General features: G+C 38.0%; 1 protein-coding gene across 11 annotated transcripts in view; it reads right to left on the reverse strand.

Annotated features, from left to right (window-relative positions):
- The window catches only part of EPHA3 (EPH receptor A3), a 217,701-nt gene that overhangs the window by 161,066 nt on the left and 33,486 nt on the right, over positions 1–23,149 (reverse strand). The window contains exon 1 of one of the 11 annotated variants that reach the window (XM_040568287.1): positions 22,494–22,552. The exons of the other annotated variants lie outside the window; for them this stretch is intronic. The gene's annotated coding sequence lies outside the window, so the exon portion shown is untranslated. Of the gene's footprint in view, positions 1–22,493; positions 22,553–23,149 lie in introns of those variants that run through there. 11 annotated transcript variants of the gene reach the window in all.

The raw sequence follows: 23,149 nt of genomic DNA on the forward strand, positions 1-23,149 counted from the left end.
CCTCCCTTCCCTTCGCAGTACGGAGAGCTTTCTCCTTCAACCTTATTCAGGTACTGAGGACGGATCGTATTCAGAACCAGCACTCTTGCCTGCAGAGAGAGGCTTTGGTTCTGGTACCCACTGGGTTTCATGGAAGGGCTCACCTCCCTGTGTCAGCTTATGACCAGCTAGTTGAAACTGTGACAACAGGTTAACAGAAGTCAATCAGCAGCTCTGCTGTTCACAAAGTATGTGTCACCCTACTGTGATCACCCTACAATAGCTCAACAAAACTCAACATTTTTCCACCTAAGACTGACTTTTTCCTCTTGTAGAAGGCAACACATGAACACAAAACCCTCTTTTCTTACAGGAAACAATGTCTGAAATCCTGTCTCTGCTACCATACCTTCCCTTTAATGGGGATAAGCCAAAAGCAGTTGCAAGATACACCTGAAAAGTACTGATGTGGTTTCCTCCAACTCCTTGCTTGGAGAGTGCTGCAAAAAATGGCAATAAATAATAAAAAATAGCACAGGTATTACTTTTTAAATCTAACTATCACATAGGGTCTTGAAAATTAAGCACACTGAAATCATACAAGAGTCATTAGGCTTAAAATGCTAAGTAAGTAAAAAGTACCTCTAAAATGGTTATTATTCTTTTGTCAACTGCTGGGTCAAAAGAGTAATGATAATTATTGCATTTTTACTGTAGTTCTATGGAAATTAATTTTCTCACCACGCAATTAGGAAAAGTTAGTGCTGTGTGGATATTTCCATAGTTATTTTAATTGAAAAATGTTTAATACAGAAACTCATAACTTGACATTTCATATTTTCCAAAGATAAATTTGCTTCAGTTCAACAAGAAGAAAGTAATTAGACTGGGAATTCTGGAGATAGTCCAGATATCTTCTCAACCTCTGGCTAAGTTGGTCTTAATTTCTCAAGGCTCTGAAACATTATTAAACAATTACTTTTCATATGTCAAGCTAGGGATGAAAGAGGGACTCATGCCTAATTTAATATGAGAAATAAACAGAAGTATCTCAACCAGGATTTTAACCAAAGACTCTTGAGGAGCTACGGCATTAGCTCATCTTCATAGTTCTACGCTAGAGCAGTAAAGTTGGAGATGCGACATTTTCTAAAACCTTTCAGTTCATTATTCGATAAACTGTACACATTGGGAACTGCAAAAAAACGTGTCAGAGAAATACACAGTTTTGCATGTAGAAAAAAAAAACCTTAACCAAGTACTATCATATTTTAGGGAAGCCTCACAAAGAATCTCAAACACAAATCCCATTACATAGGTATGTTTACATACATGCTATGTGGGAGGTTGACAGACATCAGCAACAACACAAACTCCTGACCTATAATCCTACTAACAAAATTCCTCCACAAGGCCATGTATGTAAATATGAGGCTTATATTTCATTTTCTAGCTTGCTATGGTGTAGTGGAACGCGATACGCTTTAAGACATACACTTCACTAATCATTATCATTACTATCAATACCTTACTGCAGAGATGAAATATGATATGGAGAATTACCCTAAATCTAAACAGTGCTCATCAGCTGCAATGCCGAAAATATTTCTGTAATTTACTTTTATTTACTCAAGCTTCATTTCTTTGTCATAACTAGCTCGGATATAAACATACTCAACAGTGCACTGCAGTTTTTGCATTCAGATATTCAAATTGCTTCATTTCCAGGTTCTGTATAAGAAAAAAGTTAACCTTGCATCGGTCTCAGTAAGGGACTGATTACATACTGTGACAGGCTCAAAATGAAAACAACTGCACACAGGAGAGGTTTTGTTTTTGTTTTTACTCTCTCCTCCTCACCCCCCAAAAAACCCACAGCACTAAACAAATGAAAGCCTGCTGGGAAGACGTATCAATAAATGTGAGTGTGTTTGACTCTGTCCTCTGAATCTGTGATTGTGGAGGAAAAAATTCAGACAGGGATTTCACTGTTTTATTTATTTTGATGAATTGTGGCTCTAGAGGTTAAAGTTTACACAGAACCAGAACACAATGAAACCCTCTATTTGCCCACGAGGTAGCCCCACAGTAGTAACCATATGGTCTTCCATATCGTCCTGACAATGACCTCAAAGCTAGTGGGGGAATCACCACTCAAAGGATAAGACACAATCTAACCTCCGTGCTATCTCATTCCCCTGGGCTCTTCCTGCCCAAGGGTCAGGAACCGAGTTCCTGTGTCAAATTATTTATGCTTCTGATAAAGAAGACTCAATCTCAGTACTCCAAGATAAGACCACCACACATTTTCTATTTCAGTTGAGTCTTTGAAGTCCTATAAACCAGAAGATAAAACTTATATTTTAATATACTTGGTTAGAAAAGCTACCATATGTAGATAACTGTCTTTTCGATCTCTGGCTTTAGTCACTCACTTCCCAGTGTCCATCTGAGCATGTTGAGAAAATGAAATTCAAAACCCTCATGTTTCTAACAGAGACCCTGAGCTGTCAGAAATCCTCACCACTGCTGGGACCAGAACTCTCTCATGCAAGATAGAGATGGCACCTAGTGAGAAACCCATCACACGAAAACACTTGGAATGTGCTACAAGCCACAGGAAACAGAAAAAATTCAGTATCAATACTGATTTATAACCCATGAAATACAGCTAGTAACGCAGATTTACTGATATGCAATAAAGTTCAAAAGTGCATTTCATAGTTGATTCACATGTCCCAGAGCCAATGTCTCATATCCCAAAATGTTGTCTAACTGGCAGTGCTTTGGGATATGAGAACTACAGCTTAGACCCCATATGCCACTTACAGCTTACAACAGCTGAAAAGGAGAGGGAGAAAGTAGGAGGAAGGTAATAAACCTACCAAGCAAAATTCCATTATTCAGAGGATAACCAACAAAATTATTACCAATGAACCTCTGAGGTGCAGTATCCAAAACCAAAAGGCGTCAGGCAAAAAATACAACAGTTCCATCATGAAAATAACCATTATCCCCCAAACAGCCTGAAAATACACATTTGTTTGTCTTCATTTCATTTTGGCAGGAATTAAAGAACTCATTAAAAGAAATAAATAAATCAGGATTTCCAACTAACAAAACAGAACACATCTTTGAATCCATGGAATTATTTGATGCAGGTGATGCTAAATACATACCTTATGCCCAGTAGTCTTAAAATGTATACATTAAAAAATTTGGAATACTAAGGTCTGCTAATTTTAAATGCAATCTTACTTCTCATACTAAACGAAAAACTGTTTACTGTAATGACACCACACCTATTTTACTCCAGAAACAAGTATCCTTGAAACAGAAAAATCATTCTATTGCCATTATGGGTAAATCAGCCAATATTTACTTAAATTAAATACAAAATGCCAGTGAAATAATAAAAATGAATAAATAAATTATGCTTTGCCTGTCCTGAACACAATTTATCCAGATTTAATTTTAATTCTTCATTCACTGTATGCAGAGGTTTTGGAAAAAAATAAGAAAACATTACTTATATGTCTATTTACATGACAGTCTTAGAAAACAAGTATCACAAAATACAACAGTGTGGACAGAGAAACCAAGTAGCTAAAAATATTTTTTTTCTTTAAATAGTGGGGCAAGATTTTTCCTTATAAATAACCCTTTCTATATCCCGCATATACCAATTTTGTGCTGCAATTTCTCTGTTATTAAAACTTTTTTTTTTAACCCTATGAAAGAAAACTGTTTCTCATGAAAAGTGAAAAAAAAGACAAAAGCCTGTGCTTGAAGAAACATGACAAGATGGTAAAAACACAATGTAGTTATGATTTATACTAACTTCCACATATGCAGGTTCTTGAATTCGAGTATAAAACAGTATTTTTGTTCTTTTTCTCACTAATGAGTAGAGTGTACTTAGAAAAAAAGCCCACACTCTTTGTAACTCTTGCTGCTCTTGTTCAGAGGTTACATATCGGTTTTAGGAAAGGTATTACCTTATTTCCTATAGGTATAGGGGACAGACTGGAAAAGCAAATGAAGCAGTTTTCTAGGTAGATGTTTGAAGGTTTTCGTAATCTTTGCAAAGAAACAAAAACATCAACATGCAGTGTAGGTAAGTAATCAGGCAACACATCACCATGGGCCTAGCACAAGCTGAAATCTTCTCATTAAAAAAATCAGGTTAAATTTATGAATGATCCCAGTTTTTACAAGTGATAAATCTAAATACACAGAACAATTTGGAAATTGTTTGTATTGCCCTATCTCAAAAGACAAGGATATTTTTTTCAAGCAGAAAAAAAACATTTCAGGAAACTATAAAAAAAGTTCTAAAGAAAGGTAGCTGAAACCTAGATGTCTGGGATTGAGACGTCTGGGATTGAGAGAAAGAAAATTGGGGACAAAACCATGTCAGGCTTACAAACCTTAGCAACAGAAAGAGAAGGATGGTTTAAGTGACAAGAAACGAGAAAAGAATCCTGCTTCAGTCAGAAAAGGGAAAAGAACAAATGATAATCCAATACAAAAGTGAGCATGACTCAAACAATTACGGACAAAGGAGGCAAGGAAAGCAAGTTATAATTGAATCAAGGGAGAGATTTAGACACGAGCAAAGACTGAAAGTTGGGGAAAACAAGGCAGGCAATACGAACATTAAGGTGATAGTGCAAACACAAGAACTACTCCCAGCCACTTGGAGGTGTGGGGAAGAAGCAGAGGGACCATGTTCTGGATCAGCATAACAAAGACCACAGAGAGAGGGTGGAGAAAATTCATGCAGCTTTCCAAAAGCCAGGAAGGCAACTTCAAATTAAACCTGAAGGCTGTGAAGGTTACACAATACAGAGGTGATTCACTCACGTTCTTTGGAGTCAAACTGTAGTCTGACTACAGCAAACTGGACACCTCCACATGCACAGCGTGCAAATTCAGGTAAGAATGGAAACCTTGCAATTTTCAAGAGGAGATGTTTTGGACATTAGTTTTAGGTTTTTTTTTTTTGTTTGTTTGTTTTTCCCAAGATGGTCAAACACAATGTTCTAAGGCATAATTTTAAATTCACTTACTGCCAAGACACTGTCCTTCAGAAATAACCACTGCCTGACTAGTCCAACAGCAAGCTGACATTAAAAATACACCAAAATGCCTTGCCAAAACACTCTTCAGCTGTGAAGGGTACAGAAATGTGCATGTGACCTCTAACCACCACATGGAAAACAGATTTAACTTGCACAGTATACAGGTGAGATCATGGCTCTGTAACAGCTTAACTGCTGATCCTGCTCTGTCTACTCCCTAAGCACTGAAGTGGCAATACAGCAAGGTGATACAGGGAGAAACCCATCCAAACCCATCCTGGTGAAAAGACACTGAAAGCAGACCAAAAAGAAACAAACAAGCCCCAAGACAGGCTGTATAATCAACAATCAAAAGTGACCAAAACACCAGTTCTAAGGCTGGGGCAGGGAAACAGGGACCAGGAGTAGGGAGGACCTGAGCAACTACAGGCTGGTCAGCCTTCATGCCTGGCAAGGTGACAAAACTAATCCTGGGAACCACCATGTCCAGGCACATGAAGGACAAGAAAGTCAGCAGGAAGAGTTAGTACGGATACACCCACGGGAAGTCATTCTTGACCAGACTGATAAACATCTACGATGAAATGACTGGCTTAGTAGATGAGAGGATAGCAGAGGATATCAGACTGGTCTTCAGTAAGGCTTTCAACTCTTGTCTCCTGTAAGATCTTCATAGACAAGCTGCTGATGAATGGGCTGGATGAGCAGTGAGGTGGATTGAAAACTGGCTGAATGGCCAAGCCCAGAGTATCTGTGGCACAAAGTCTGGTTGGAGGCCAGGATCCACTGCATGTGCATGCTCCAAGTAGGGATGAATGAAACAAGACCACATTTAACATCAACTCATCCACAGCTCTAGAGAACAGTACAAGAGCGCATGTCCAGCTGTTCTCCCAATTAAGACAACTTGGTTGTTTATCAGATTTCTGTGGATATCATCATATATGGCGTAACTGAAAGATGTAGGAAAGTGTCTTTAAAAAGACAAAATGAAATATTTCACAAATACAAAGAGATGTTCCCTGCAGAACACCAGAGATGAAGATCAAATCATTTTCGGTGATCGCCAAACTTATGTCATCAACAGCATATACAGCCACCTGTTTTGACTGAGAAAAGTATAGTGACAAAGGTTGAGACAGCCCTCTAACAAGGAGTAGAGTGCTACTCATTTGGGGGTGATGTAGCTGAGGACAGTATTTGAGAAATAAATAGACACCTTTTTTTCCTCTTTAAACTGACGGAAGAGAAAGATGGTAACCAAGTCAGCATGACGGAGCTCTCCTCAGTAAAACAGAAGTGTGACAAGTGGAAAAGGAGTCAGAACATAAGAGTGATGGTCATGTAAGAAGACTGCAAGCTAACACATGCCCTATCATCACACTCTTCATTCTAAAACAGCTAGCTAGTTGTCTCACAGACAGCATATGAAACTAAGAGCAATACTCAGCAGACCTCAGCCCTGCAGAATTCCTATCCAGCAAGTAAATCACTTCAAAATCATGAGGCGATTGATGGTATTCCTTGCAGCAAAAACCAACCCCCCATCACCTGTGGCACACGGTGTGCAGAGGGCTACGATACACCTGTGCTGAAATGCTCCTTGCATCAAACCCTGGAAGACCCTGCACACTACACACCTATACAAAAAAAAACATCTTGCTGAGTTACTGCAACTTGGAAAATGAGTAATGGCAGTAAAGTAGTTTGAATTACCTGCCTCATACCAACCTTGGAAGAGAGCAGAGTATAAAACAAGCCGCTAAAACTGCTGGCAGGAAAGCAGCCTATGACATTTTGGTTCAGGTTGTCTTCTCATTATAAAGTAAGCATTATTTTCCCAAATCACTACTGAACCACGTGGGGATCACTTTCCCTTTACTGCAGGTCTTCTCGAAGAGTAGCAGATCATGAAGAGACTGAAAGCATTTTTCCACTTTAGTACATTATTTTTAGGTACTCAAATAACATTTCTTTTGGCATATACCAATTGCTACTGTGCTTTACATCTTTTAACAGCTGAAATAACAACCAAACAGATCTCCTGCAATGAAGAATGTAAATTCACTATCCCAAAACTACTCTAAACACTCATTTCTAAATTTCAAAACAATCTCATTCTCTGTTTATGAACTTAAACACATATATGTATAAAAATAGTGCCTTCCAGAAATGACCTAAGATCCACATGACTACTCCTGTTTCACTCTCATAAAATATAGCATTAAATTAAAATAGAAGATTTAGCTACAATTAAAATGACTTACTACACACCAAATGGCAAGAGAAACTGAAATTTACACAATAATGAATACAGACAGATGGTTGTGGAAAAAAAGAAGTAACTGTAAGAAGCATCTACCCTAAAAAGTAGGTCATAAAGGGGAAAAAAAAATCTTGAACATTCCCAACAGTGAGATAATGGCACTTTTCTTCTGTGAGATAAGTTCAGAGAAAAGTATTTTTACTGGTACATTTATTACTTGAAAAGTGGTAGCACTAAGAAGGAACAATCCCATTGTGCAAGGCATAACAGGAATGTGTTAGAATGACTGCTTGTCTCTGCTCAAAAAAGCTTTCAGTCTGAATGGTAGATGCTATTTTATAGCATGGATTTGAGAAAGAGTCCCATGCCTTTTTAAAGTGAATTATCACAGCAAGAAGTATACAATGCATCTCAAAACAGAACTTCAGGTTTTATCAATTTAATTGCCCTGCTTTCCAGTAACTACACAACAGAAAGCTTAAGCAGGGCATTTCTGTAACATTTGAATGTAGATACTTGTACATACAAATGGGCAGTCAGCTTTCATGCCACTGTTTTCTGAAAACTACCCAACAACTTAGTTAAGATGGATGAAAGTTAAGATTGGATGAAATTTGCATAAAACCTTTCCATTTGTGCTACTAGCATTCACCAACTAGCAATACCCAGCTAGCAGAAAATACACATCAGAAATACTCTCAGGAAATAAGACAGAGTGAAATTGTTCACACAATTAACTTATTGGTAAAAACAAAAACCTGACCCTGTTTTGGGGCAAAGAAAAAACAGAGACAGATTCAAGGAACCAGTTTTGGCAGAGATAGCAGAGAGAAGTTGGAACGAAGTGTCAGAAGAACACCTTGTGAAAAGCATTGTCTGTCTTCATTGCTTAAAAAAATACGTTACAAAAAACATTTGGTGTTTTCTGTCTTGATAAGAAAAATATTAAACGTAGCACAAAATGAAGACTTATAAAATGTTAATTTATACCATCTAAGCTAACCTGTACCTTTTTGGGGGGGGTTACTTTAGCCAGAAAGTTTTGATTAAACATCCAAAATCTTACTACTCTTGTCCTGTAGAAGTAAAACGCATTATTCAGCACCCATGTGAAAAAATGAAAGCACACAATGGACAATCTGAAAGTCAGTCACTTCTGAGCACGGTATAGTGTAACATAATACAGAATATAATACAGGAAATATTTCATTGCTTGAGAACTTCTTATCAGACCGCTCTCTCGCCATTTTATTTTCCAATGAAGAAACGGCTTTCCTAACAGTAACTTCTTTGGGTATTCTGTTGTTTTTATTTCTGCTTTGCTTCTCCTTGAATGCTTTCTCACTTTCTAAGGAGGGGAGGGTGGGGCTTGCACAATCCAGCAGCCCTGAAGTGATACGAAACATTTGCCTGCTCACTCCAACAGCAAAGCTCCTTTAAGTACACTTCACATAAACAGACCTCTAACAGCCTTGCAATTATCAGCAATTTGAATCAAGTGACCAACACAAAGGTTAACTTGGAGTAAAAGAAAGCTGGGCAACTAATTAATATGTCAAAGTAGCACTCTCTCTTCCAAAAGAGTTAATGAAGCTTACAAAGGACACATGCGTGCCTTTTGGCGTGCAGGCCAGCCTGTGGAGTGTGGTGTGGCTGAGGTTGGTTCACTTGCAGTTTACACACCAGCCTGCTGGTGGATAAAAAAAAAATAAAAAAAATAAAAGAGAAAAGAAAAGGGAATTAGGGTTAGTGTACCACAGCTCTGTCTGGCTCCTCTGCACTAGGAATTGCTGAGCATGGCTGACCCCACAGCGAGCTCCTCGTCGCTCACCAAAGAGCAGGGGGATGGACGATAAAATAGGTGTATCCACTAAGGAGAAAACCATTTCATAATCACCTCCTCAACCGAGTTTCTTACTTACACTAAGCTTCCAATCAGAAAGAACCAATACCCAGTCCCAGGCTGTTGCCTCAGAGAAATTCTCTGCATTTTGCTTTTCGGGAAATGAGTACACTGTATAATAAAAAAAAATATCTAGTAACTTCAAATTACATGGATGTCTACACCAAAATATTTGCCCACAGCAAAATAAAACCACGTGAAATACTGCTTATAGATGCAAGTTAGGGAGAGCAACTTTACAAGTCAACAAATCAATTACTCTTGCTTCTATGACTGTATAAAAATCCAGTCAGTTTTAGGAACACTGTATAGCCTTTGAGGACTAAATTATTTACTTAAGTCTGCTAATAATCCCCACTTTCATTAAACTGATTTTTTTTAAGTGGCTGCAATAGAAATAGTAATTTCTCCCAGACTTAGGTTTTAGTTTCTCCCTCCAGAAAGCAAATTAGGGCTATAAAGAAGTTCTAAGCTGTCAAATACTTTCAATTTCACTCCTTGCATAAGGAAAAAAAATAGAATTAAACATCAATTATTTTAAGTGCAAAAAACACCTATTAAAAAAACAACAACATTCTTTTACAGTAGGTCTATTACTACTCTGTGTGGCAGCCCTCACTTCACACACACAGAGTTCCCTTCCGATCATTTTCAGCAGTTAATTCTGTTTCCACGGATGCCTGCATTTACCTTGGGACACCATGACATTGAACCTGCCAGCCTTCCACCTGCAAATACATTACTCAGGACAGCATGCATTCCCAATATCATTTTCATGCTTCAATTACCAGAAGTATCAATTCATCTTATTAATCATCAACTGAGAAATCTAAATTCTCATGATTTTGAGCCATTGACAGATTAAAGAGAAATATTCACCAAGACTCAGCTCGTACTGTGCCAGGTGAGCCTGCTATGAAGATGTGCCCAAAGGAAACTGACTGAGGAACACACCTACTTAGAATCAAAAGGCTCCTCAATGGTCTTTTTTCCTAGCTGGGATGAACAACAGTAGAAGTGAACTGTTATAAAGAAAGGCACCAGGAAGAGAACAAATCTGAACTTCCTAAATTCCCAAGCCATCCTTGGGACAAGTCAGACAAACTGCATGCTTGACAGATATCCCTACGCACATAAAACAGATCAGGAAAACACTACAAAGGCTTGCAGCAGGGTTTGCTCCAGAGGGTACACATTTTCCCAAGAATGCCTCCAAAGAACATATCCATTGCATAGTGTTTTTAGGCTTTTTCACAAGATATTTGCATGTCATCCAAGCTGAAGAAAAAGGCTAGGGTGTCTGGAGAGGTGACATTCTAGAAGCACAATATACTCCACCTAACTCCTACATTGTACACATCCTACAAGAACCTCATCAGGCATTTAGGGAATAAGAAGCTACGTGAAGTGATTTCACACATCTTTCAGTTCAAGTCAGATTTGCATGCAAACTGACACTTGTGTAATCAGACATAACACACTTTGGAGAACTCTGAATTCACAGACCAGTAGACAGGATTCAGCTATTCACACGACTTCCTCTGCAAAAGACAGAAATAAGGGTGTTGTAGTCTGGTTTCCCCAAGAAACAAGGCGTACATAATTATGCCAACCCCAATCCACACTGCCCTCATTAACTTTGGAATCTCTTGGCCAATTTCAACTAAATTTTAGAAGATTGGTGTCTTGGCTGTCTATGGGCTTTGTGAAAGCCAATGGACAAGTATAAGAAAGAAAAACAGTGCCCCTTTTAGAGGGTAAGGCTACAGCATGCCTGGACAGCTGCATGCTTAGCCGGCCATCCCTTTAGTGTGAGCACGCACATCCACACTTTTTGGAGCAAAGTCCAACAGAGGAGGTCTGTCTAATGCCCACTGGCATTCATGAAGGAAGTCTGAAGTGAGGAGCTAGCATATATGGGAACCGATTTGAAACTCTGCAGAAGGAATAGTGATGGATGCTAGAGTAATGGCACTACTATGAGGGAGAGACACCACAGGACATCTGTAGGCAAGCAAGGAGTAGGAGATGAATCTGTAGAAAATAAATATGGCTTTGTTCTGCCACTTGCAGACCAAGCTGCTAAGTTTAATTGCCCAGGTGTAATTCAGTAACTCTGACAAAAGCCTGAATTTCATTATATTTTAAGCCATTGTGCATAAGAAAGTACAGTTGAGTGAACAGAGACAGGCATTAGCATTTTGCAACATGTGGCAAGGTTTTCAGAAGAGTAAAAACCTACATCAGCTTAAACAACTTAGAAGTGTCCATAACCTATTTTTTTTCTTATTCCTTTTAGTTTGAAGAACCATTCATCCAGTGCTCTGAGCATTATCTTTTAGAAATTACTCCACCATCAAGTAACATTTTCACCTACCAAGAAACAGTCAGTAACCTTGCTCCATCACCCACGTAATGCCTGGTGGTCCTGGGAAGCATGGATGAGGCAAGAAGCTTGGCTTGCCCTGCAGGTCAAAAGATCCTGACGGTGTAGAAGACACATAGTAGGCTGAGTCCAGAACTATTAACTGTGTAAAAGATACTAATGTTTACTGAGCGAAAATATCTCCACCAATCCTTAAAAGACAGAAATTAAGAGAATAGCATCATTTCCTCTTGTTCTTCACAGAGCCACTGAAATGCCAATCAACTGTATGCTCCTCGAGACATGGAAATCTAACTTTGCTCCGCTGTGCATATACATTATGATACAGCCTAATTAGGTAATTATACATTTTTTTCCCCCAGGACCTTCGTGTTCCAGGAGAGTGCAAAACCACACTGAACAGTAAGATCTGGTCTGGATTCAGGTACTTGTGGGGAGTGCCAGTTTGCAGGGCAACCAAAAGTCGTGTTCCACGTTCTGGCCGCAGGCCAAGACGTCCCTGGATTTGATACAGGGGATATGGAGTATCCACCCTGACACACCTTGGAATCCCTCTGAAGGGAGCCAAGGCTGCAGAAAGACAGAGACTGAACGGGGTCAGGGGCTCACCAGCCCCAGGGAGAGGCAGAGTCCAAAATGAAGGCACTGAAATAAGGTTCTCAGCAGCCTGCCGTCACAGAGTCCTTGCTCAGGTGTTCATCTGGTAGCCTCTGGACCGCGATGAGTTTTGCTTCCTGGATTCTGGGAGCCAAAAGGATATAAAATGAGTCATACCCGTTTAACATTTTGCCTCACTGAGTGTACAAAGTGAATGGTGCTTTTGCAGTGAGTCAGCACTTAGTATTTGGGCCTACTTTTGTTGTTGTTTAAACCTTCTAAACCTGTTAAGAGCTCTGAACATTCAATATTTGCTTTCCTTCATCACCTCCCACACTACTAAACAGCACAAAGCAGATCCAGAGGCTACTGAGATGAAAGAACAAGCAACCAGCCAACCTTCGGGATTATTTTGCTTAGCTAGGCTCAACATTTCTTTGCATCCCTTAATGTGGCCACACTGCCTAGGGCATCCACAGCACACTACAGCTCTCTTCTGGCCACTGTGTACGCGGGTATAAGTTCCTGAGGAAACATCAGGATTCTCATCACTGTAATATCACTAATTGCAGACAGAAGCACAAGCTAGAAGATTCACCAAACACTTCCTGTTTGAGCCTGCGTGGAGTTTAGAAAGCAATCAAACACTTAAGTGTCACCAATAAACTCCTTTAAAACAGAGGACATGCAGCAGTAGCTGACAAGCTGGAAAATTTAAATCCTCATTGTAACATCTTTACCTGAAATATCTAGAGACAAGAGAAGAAAAAACAGCTCAGCTCCCAACTTGTCAGCTCTTCTGTCAAATTTTTAACTAGCAATTTGGCCTCAAAAATCTTTCTTCATAGCCACGCTTGTTTCAGAGACCTTTACTCCCAGCATTACACCTTCAAGGTAGGGTCCAGAAGCCGGTCTACACAGAGAGAGACCGCCCAGCCATAATTCAGGCATTGAGTCACTGGTCTGAACGCTGCTTTGTGCCCTCTTCTTGGTTTATTCAATTTGTTATTTTGCAAATGAAAACCTACTAAGAGTTCTCTCACTTGTCCAACAAGATAAAAATGAGCTATCTTGGGCGCACTAATTGAAATGTGTTGTTTCCTCTCTTCATTAAACACTTTCATTTAAAAAGACCCTCATATTCATCCTCATCTGCAAGCATGTAAAGTCGATTACCTAGACGAGGAATGAAGCACTCAAGCCAGAAAAAGAAACAAACAGCCCTGAAGACTCCAGAAGCGTTGTTAACTAAGTTACAACATGCAAATCAGTCCGGAATCTTTTTGTTTCTGCTTTTACTTCTCCCTGAGTAATGACATACAGCTGTATTTACGCTGCTAAATATTTATGTAAAATGGGCCCGCAACCTATGTAAGATAAACAATGCATTTCGCTGCTGGAACATTAACATTCGGCTTCTCTGCCCTGTGTGCTCAAAACATTCTGCCTTAATATTCCCTTCATTCTCTTTGCCCTGAATATTTGCACACACAGTCTGCAGAACTGTTTCGTGTTTGCAATGCTAGAATTCCTAGCTGCACTTTGATCAGGGCACAGTGAGTGGTAATTTTCTACCTTGAGCATGTCAGCCTAATAAAACGAACAAACTGTTCCCAGTCACAGAGATTTAAAAACAAAAAATCCACAGTTGCCAAAGTTATCTGCTTCTTATCAAGATCCATGTTTGGCACCAGATGCATTTGATTCATTCATCATTGTCAGGGCACTTGCACACTAATTATTTCAAATTGTTTCCTCAGGCAGAGGTCTAGGACAAATGCAAGCAAGCCAAAAATAGCAGTTATGAATAATTATGCATAATTTACCTCAAGGCCTGGGCCAGTCTATCTTGCCACCTGTGATCTGGACTGATTGTGGACTTGAAATTAGTTCAAGATTACTTTTTTTTTTTTTTTTTTAAAAATACAATGCCAACATTTAACCTTCCTATAAGTAGTTTTCTGATGCTTTAAATATTTCTAATGAAATGCCGATAGGATTCCTCTTTTTTTTTTTTTTTTAAATTCCTTTCTATTTCACAACCCAACAAGTACACTAATAGTAAAAACTTCAGAGACAAGGTCAGCACATGCAACCTAACGGTAAGGCTGAGGAATGAGGTACTCAGCAAAGCACAATTCTTCCTCCGCAATCTTCAAGTCAGCTCTGATGCTCCAAAACTAAACCTGTTTCAGACCCTAGAAACTTTCCCTGTTACCCCTTACAGAGAAAGAAAGAGAACTATCCTAACACCAGTGTTTCAAAAAAAGAAACAAAAAATGATAGATGAAACACTTGCTCCTGCAAATTTAGAAGTATATATTTAACTCTATAGATAGCAAATTCATTAATTTCACTGGGATCCAAAGAGTTGCGTGATGCAGGTGTGGAAGGTTTTTCCAGAACCTTTTTGCCTTCTTTCATTCATTCTACTGAATATACATTCCACCTGGATGTAGCACTTTAAGCATCAAAGTTGTATGTTTGAAACCAGCACAGCTGAAAGAAAACCCACCCAAACGGTTTCCTACCAGGAGAAGAAACACGTGTCATACCAGAAACTGAGAAGTGTACATATCACTGGTAATTCAGAAAGACTACTCCAGTTTGGGAGCACAGTACAGATGTTTCACTTCCAGAGATGACTAAAAATATGTAACAGCCAAAGCCATCCATGCAGAAATCAGAGGTATCGCTTACTCAGGGAGAAACATCTATGAATTCCTCCACTCAGGTATGAACACACAGACCTCTCAGGGAGGATAAAGACCCCACTGTTCAATAAACAGCACAAGACATGCAGGAACCAGTCCAGCTATGTTCTAAAGTTGTTTACGCTACAGATGCGCTTATGCATTTTCCTGATCCTAGACAACAGAAAAATAACAAAGTAGAGAAATATTAACTAAAAAAAAATTACATTCAGTAACAAAGTTTAAGATATTAATAAAAAAGGTGAAACAAACAAAAATATGCCTTCCACCTGTCTTCAGGATATCTCCTTTTTTCAAAGCATTATTTACTAATAGCTCTTCCATTAAAATCAGGTATTCATAAGATATTAATGGATGAAGTTCACACTGTCTGAACAGCTCTGAAGCTTGACAGGAGACAAAACAAACTAACGCGTTTCAAGTTGGAGCTTACTAAGTTTCATCAACAGGAGAAGGAAAAACAGAAGTTCCTGTCACCATACGCAAAATTTGCAATTGAAACGCACATAGAAACTAGAATCTAATAAAGCAGAAGAACAAATATTAATTTTTAAAAGCTGTGCAATGTAATGCGGAAAAATCTGTGACACGATTGAAACGACACAAAAAATGAATGCTCTTAACAGGAACTTTTTTTTTCTTTGCCACACTGTGATTTTAAAGCAGTAAAACTAATGAAAAATATAAGTCTCATAAAACAAAAGCATTACAAGTTCACGTGGACAACTGTAGTAGCATGTATGTTGAAATCAGTTATTTAAACCTTAATTTGGCTTAATCTGGTTTATATGGAGTCACATATTTTAGAAATGTAAGGTTAAGTTTATAATGGATATTAGTTAAAATGTTTATGAAAAACATCTCATGGAACTTCCTTTTGTTCACTAAATCAGGTAATCTGGAGTCGGACATAACCAAGCTGTGAAAACCCAAACTTAGAAGGGTTCTTACATCCCCCATGCAAGGATGATTTCCTTTGATGATATCAAAATATGAAAACAAGTATTTTCCCCTCAAGTGATAAATAGTGCCTAGTACTTCCTACTTATTGTATAAAATGTTTCTTCCTCCTTTCAACTATTTCCAAACTATCAGAGTTTGGTGTATGTTCAGTTTTATGTACAAACAGGATGCAAGCAACGAATGCATCATTAGTGAACTATTACTTTCAAAAAGAACAATCATTTTTCAAACACTTTGGATTCAATTGAGACCATCGAATCACTAATTTCACTTCAGCAATCCCACTGCAACCACTTAATTCACACATGCCCATTCTCACAAATAGTCACTTGACCTTCGCTGCTGATCAGCACCTGTTTAAGTGAAACACTTTTTAGTCTCCCTCAAATGATAACTACACTTCCATCAGTTCAAAACTGACCAGTGAATTTGCTTTTGTCTGTTAACAGAATGGGATCAATGCTGGGAGAGAACCAAAAGGAAAAAAAAAAAAATCAGGTAGACTGATCAGAGTTAGAAAGCTATCTATTTTTGCTAAACAGAGCAAAACCAAAATGATCACGCAACAGCTAATTAAAGAGCAAACAAATACAAAAAGGATTATTTCCTATGATTCACTGGGGTAAAATTCAAAAAGTACTCATTTAAAAGAAATCCCATTAAGAAATAAAAGACTGATTATTAGCAAATAATTCATAACAGGGAGACGTAAAAAGCAGACTGCAAGAAGATCTCCCAGAGGAAACCCCATTAGCTGGAATTTTAAAATTAGGTTGAACAAAGTATTAGAATATGTACTTGACGGATCCAAGCCTGCTCATCTAGGGGATGGAAAAATATCCTTTTATGTCTCTAATTTTCCCAGTTTAGTCAGGTTTAGTTTGCTTCTGTGTGTGATACCTGGTTAGAAGGTCTGAAATGAAAATACCTATCCCTATAAAAAAGCTACAAAGCAGTCTAATACTATAAAAAGCACCCCTGACCACAATTCTTACAGGCCTATTATCTTCTCTCTGAGAAGCCCACAATAGCAAGCTTTAAAAGCATTAAAGAGGACTATTGAACATGTAGATACTAATGCAATATCTGCTCAGCTTACACCCATTGCTGCAGGAGCTCTAGCAGTATCGAGGCAGAACTACCAGCGGTCAGTCCTGAGGGGAATGGGTTTGCTGCTTGCTCGCCATCTCCCCTCCAACATGCAGGGTGTCCTATAAGGCTGGAGTACCCAGCTACAGTCCTGGCTATTTTAACTCTTTTCTGCCTATAGCATTCTTTTTGTGTACTTCATAGATCAGATAAGGGGAGAGAGATGCAAAGATAAGCTTGAAGACATATTCTAGACTGTTACTTTTTGAGGGGAAAGTAATGAGCCTTTGTACCAATCCCTAAAAAGTACTTCTGCTTCTGATCCACCTGTTCCCTTCCAACCTAATGCTGTGTCTTATAGCTCTCCCAGCACTCAATTTTAGTACTAGAGTTACCTACAAATATTTTCTCCCTATTTTATTACATCCAGATATTGTTTAGGAACTAATGAAATCTTACCATAAAACAGTTTAATACAACAAATTATACTCTGAGCTCCACTGTAACATCTCAGTCACCTCACATAAAGTACACTGACTACTGTCAGGACATTTCACCAAAACAAACACATTCAGTTTGTCAGCTGTGGTGGCACCAATACTACTGGACTAGTTTTTCCCCACATGCCTCAGTTTTTTCTCCACACAGTGCTCCTCTCAAAAGGCTTTAATTCACATCTCTTCAGTGCTACTCCCTCAAATTCTTTGTCATAAATACTGGATTACTCAAAGCAGATGTTTTATAGAAGAAAATCCTGTTCATTGCATTTGCACAAGCAGGCTAAAGACAACAGGACAATGAAGTATCATGTATTTATGACAAATTCTGGGACAAATTCAGAGATGCTGTGAAACGCTGTGTCAGTTACCCAGAGCTAAATACGTAAAATTTAGGGTGAAGAGGTGTGGCTGACAGTGAGAAACAGACAAACTGCCCCAGAAAGATAGAACTGGGGGCTATTTTATTTCATGATCTTAAAACAGTCTGCAATTCAGTTTTCTGGGAAAGCCTGGGAGACTGTGCATCCAATTTCACATTGCACTGTTGCCTCTACCATGGCCACAGACCCAAATACACCTCAAGAATGCCTGAGGAGAGGACTAAGGAAGTTTGTCTCGGCATTTGAGACCAGTGGGCAGTAAGTTCAGAGAGCAACAGAAAACCAGAGAAACTGACAAAGCCCTGTCTCTCACTCACATGCAAAATTTGTCACTATTTGACCTTCAATTGTCTTGAGTTTTTTGTTTTTTTTTTAATCTGCAAGTCATTTCCAGGCTAATTTTCCATTTTCATTTTTCAACATCCGTGCTGCAGCTTCTGAGTACAGTAAATATCTCTTTTTTGGATATATAATCTCTTTTAATATCCTGTCCTCTCTTATCACACCGCAGTCCTCCCCTGTTGAATATTGTCTGCGAATTTTTCATGATATAAGCTTTAACAGCTATGGATGTGATTGAAATACAATGTTAACTACTTTGATCCTACAAAAACCTTGTATGGAGGGTCAAGTTCATTCTTTATACTTATGCAAATTTAAAAATGGTAAGAAAATTATTTTAGTGTCAAGCTGCAAGTCATAAAAGACAACACCAAAGATGATCCTTTTTCTGTTTTCCTCTGATGTATGACATACAGTTACTTGACCATGAAAGGAGATGAATAAGCATTTTAAGTCAAATACATGCAATAAAATGCTAAAACTCTAAAATGTGTTGTGTCGTTATGACAGCTGATAAATATATCAGCCATAAATGTATCATGGGTGCACGGCATACAGATCACGTTTCACAAATGAAAAGTAAAATTGAAAACAATTTTGTAGAGAATTGCAAGGTGTTACATAATACTGAACAGCCATCCTCAATCCTCCATGATAAAACATTTTTTCTTCCTAAAATTAGTCCCTCATCCACTGGAACATTTAATTTTTGCTACTTCTTTCAGATTTTTGCTGGGATAATTCCACCGAACTCCAACATTTGCATTTCCTGAATTGAAGCTCTGCCTTGAAAGAATTCCAGCTAAGCTTACACGCGCTAAAGCATTTGTGGTATCTTTTGAATCTCGCAACTTATTTTTCCTGTCCCCAGGTTCCAGGGACCGCACTATTCCACTCTGTGATAAACTCTATATAATGTAGACAAATGGTCATAATTGCTCACAGAAGCTCAAATATATGGATTTTGCTGCAAGTTACCCTCTGACATTCTTGAGGATGCCTACGGATATAGCTCACACAAATTTCTGCATTTGTAGGTCCAATACCCTAAGTTTATTTAATGATTCTGGTGAAGCATCCTTGAATAAGTTTACCAGTTAATTTTAAACAAAAATGCCTACCTTAAGCTCTTTACTGGTAACCAATTTACTCTTTGAAAGTGATAACATAAGATTATCTTGTAGTCAAATGTGTCAAACGACACTAACAGAAAATTAAAGAATTTCTGCTCAAAATCACTTGACACAAAATCTGAGAATCAAAGTCCAGGGAGTATAGCAACAACGGTTATACAAGTTATTTATTTCCAAATATCAAGAACCTCCACATTTTTGAAACATACAGTAAAAATCATGCTTCAAGGTTAGAGAGCTCAGATTAAAATTCCATATCTTAGTAATTTTACTTCTTATACCATTTGTTTAATTTTTGCTCTTATTTGATACTGCAGCAAGTGGCACAAATCACCATCAGGAAACAAAAAACTATTTTTTCCTTGACTTTCCAATTCACCTTGTCACACCCCACCAAAAATTTTTTTGTTGTTGTTTGGTTTGTTTGTTTTCAGCCAAGGGCTGTCTGGCATTTCATTTCTTTTTGCAAAAAAAAACAAAAACCATACTAGCGAGACACAATGAACAATTTCTCTTGTTATTACCACTAAATAACACAGACTAATCATTTCAGAAAATGGTAGTATTTCACATTAACCACTCATGTGCCTGTGCTTTAAAAGAAAAAGGGGAAAAACACTGAGGGGGGGGGGGGGGAAGGATGGTTCTTAGTTGCAAGAAACCTGCAAAATTAGCCTGACACAATGAAGTGCTGTATCAACAGCACAGTTTTATTAAGTCAGGATTCTAGATAGATTTGCTCACTTCTGTGTAGTGTCTGCCTGAGAAGAAAATGTGATTTTATTAACAATACTCTAAAATAAGCATTTATTCTCTTACAATGAGGAAAGCATGTGGTAAAATAGAAGAAAACCAAACAAAACCAGAACTGCTTATATACCAGTGTAACTACAGCATATAAGAGCTGAGATTCCTCTGAAATCAACTGAGTAATGTTATGGTAAAAGGTAGTATAATTGAGATCAGACTTGCACCCAATGAATTTCCTATTAATATTTAAATCAACAAAGAAGAAAAAAAATCACTAAAGCGCGCACACATTCAAAACCCTTCAGACTCTATGATTATAGCTGCTATTGAAATTATGCTGCAGCCCTGGAAAATCTCATTGCAAATTACCTGTCAGTCACAAGCACATTCTGTTCTCATGACTTTGATATCCTAAATGGATTTACTTCAACACTACCAGAAGACTCCATACCAGGAGTTCACAGAACGAAACCAAGCCCCATACACCAACCCCTAGTAGGACCTATATAAGAACCACTCTGTGTTACACTGAATCGATTCAGATTAGAGCTGTTAAATCAATGCCACTGCAAGTTACTAGTGTACAAGAGTAACAGTTCCTTCTCTTCCCTCAAGAAATACTCATTTTACTACACTTTACTGCTAGAAACTAGAATTTGACCAGGCTTAAAATATGGAATAACACCCTCTGTCTCTTAAAACTAAGTTGCCATGATCAGAAGCACTATGAATCTAAACTTGATAAATTTGACTTTTTCCCAATGCACACCATATGCCTACATCTCACCTGAAGCTATTGTGTGGTCTGAAATGCCTATTATTTTTAGGAAGAAAGTCCAACCCCAAAAGGATTTTGTACAATATGTGACGATACGATAGACAATACTGTTTTTTTTTTTCTCCTTCACTATGGAAGTGACACCGGAGAGGCATTTATATGGCTATTCCTTGCAGCCAGCCCTTAAAACAGATCTGAATGGATCAGGGGAATACCCAAAAGCTCTGAGCAGTGTCTACAACAGTTTTCCTATGCCTACAAGCACCAAATAGCTAGAGGTAATTTTATGAAAAACTAACATTAAACTGAACACCGTTGTGATGTCTAACTGCAGCCTATATGGCAATTTAAATTGCAAAGTTTATAAAATAAAACACACTTATGTGATTTGATGATTTTTCAAAGAAGCTATTTGAAACTATTCAGAGCCATGAAATGAAAGCAATAAACTTAATGGAAATAGATCAGTGAATATAGAGCAAGTAAAATGATCCAGGCAGAGGAATTTATCACCCAGATTTTACCTCTGCATACATGGCGAGACTTTTATACATATAATCATCAAAAAAGTCTTATTTTGCTATGCAGACTTCTGAAGCAAGGCATTTGATGAAGACTTACTTTTTCAGATGAAAATTAAAAGGAAAATAGTCCAGACCAAATCACCTAACACCAATGAAGCCAAACAAATTGTTCACAACAGTAAGGAGAGCGAGGCCAGAATGCTCACTTCTCTCTTCACATTAAGAAATAAAAAAGTCAAGTTAGAAGGAATAACCTTTAAGAGCAATAAGAAAGCAGTCAAAATCTGGAAGACAGATATCACATTGCACATTGTCAATACATTACAGTATGAGATCAATGACTATTAAGTTAATTTCACATTCATTCCAGAACCATAAATCATAAAGAACATGATATCAATACACTGATCTGATCTGCAGCTTTCATTTGAATTAAACTGAATTATTTTAATACTTAATATTTTCTTTGGGAACGGTACAACTTTTTTTTTTAATTTCCAGTAAAATAAAATTTGGTTTCCAAGACTTGACAGTGGTTCCTTCAGTTCACGTTTGCTGCTATTGACTACTCTGCTCCACCAACACACTGCTTAGCACTGCAGATTCTAATGTAATAAACATTAGTTTATGACAAAATATCCATATTTCATGGTCTTTTAAGAGATTCTTTTTAAAATTAGTTTGCATATACTTAAAATCCTGGACATGTTTGCATGATGAAAAGACAAGATTTGTATAGCAAACTGTAACAATAAATATCCTTGATCTGTGAGATATTTTTGTATTGAGTGCCATATACTTCAGCTAATAATTTTAACCAAATGCCATAAGCTATTACCAGGCTCCCAGAGCTGTTGGCGGGGGAAGAACATTATTGCTGTTTTTAAATGACTGGTAACAGTTCCTACTCCAACCAGAAATTTCTACTCAGAAAGTAGAGCTACCACGTTAGCATATGGCACTAAGCACCAAGACATCAGTCCATCGGCAGCAAATCCTTCATAAGGCAGACTTTCTGCAATGGAAGTGATGAAAATACTCTATTTCCCTGTTATTGACTTAATCAAATTACTAAAACATGTAATACATGATTGCTAGAACTTACCTGTATCTCCAGAGTAGGAAATTACAACAGTGTACTTGTCCTCTGCAACCTGGTAGCAACATCAGGACTTTTTCTACTGGCTGCCAGTCAAGGCAATCAGCAACATGGAGAACAGCTTTTCTTTTCACTCTCATACTACTACAGCACAAATGATAGGCAAAACAAAAAAAACGTGCCCTCAAAAGAATTCACAAATTACAAAACTGCCAGCACCTGAGACTCCTCTTGAATAGTAACTGATACCTGCTGGTGCTACCATCCTCAAAATGCAATGCAAGACCTTATTCCACAGCTGAGAGATCATCCACAACTTAGCACATCAGAAACAAATACAGAAGGAACTTAATAACATCACATGGGAACAAACTCTTCTTCCATAAAATTTGTCTGAAATGCGTGAATCTAAAGTCCTAAACTGATACATCACATTCACACACACACACAAAAAAAAAAATAAAATAAAATTGAGAGAAGAGCCCCTTACAGATCAAAGTATTGATTTCTCCAGAAAATCAACAGCAGAAACTTCATCTCCATTTCTGTCCTGGGGGACTACGGACAAGAAGCAGAAAGAGAAGAAGACAAGAGGGAACTTTAGTCTCCATGATGCAACCACTTTCATTCAGGTTTAAATCCCAAAATACTGCTTTTAATGA

The sequence above is a fragment of the Cygnus olor genome, chromosome 1 (assembly GCF_009769625.2).
Source record: "Cygnus olor isolate bCygOlo1 chromosome 1, bCygOlo1.pri.v2, whole genome shotgun sequence".
Lineage (NCBI taxonomy): Eukaryota > Metazoa > Chordata > Aves > Anseriformes > Anatidae > Cygnus > Cygnus olor.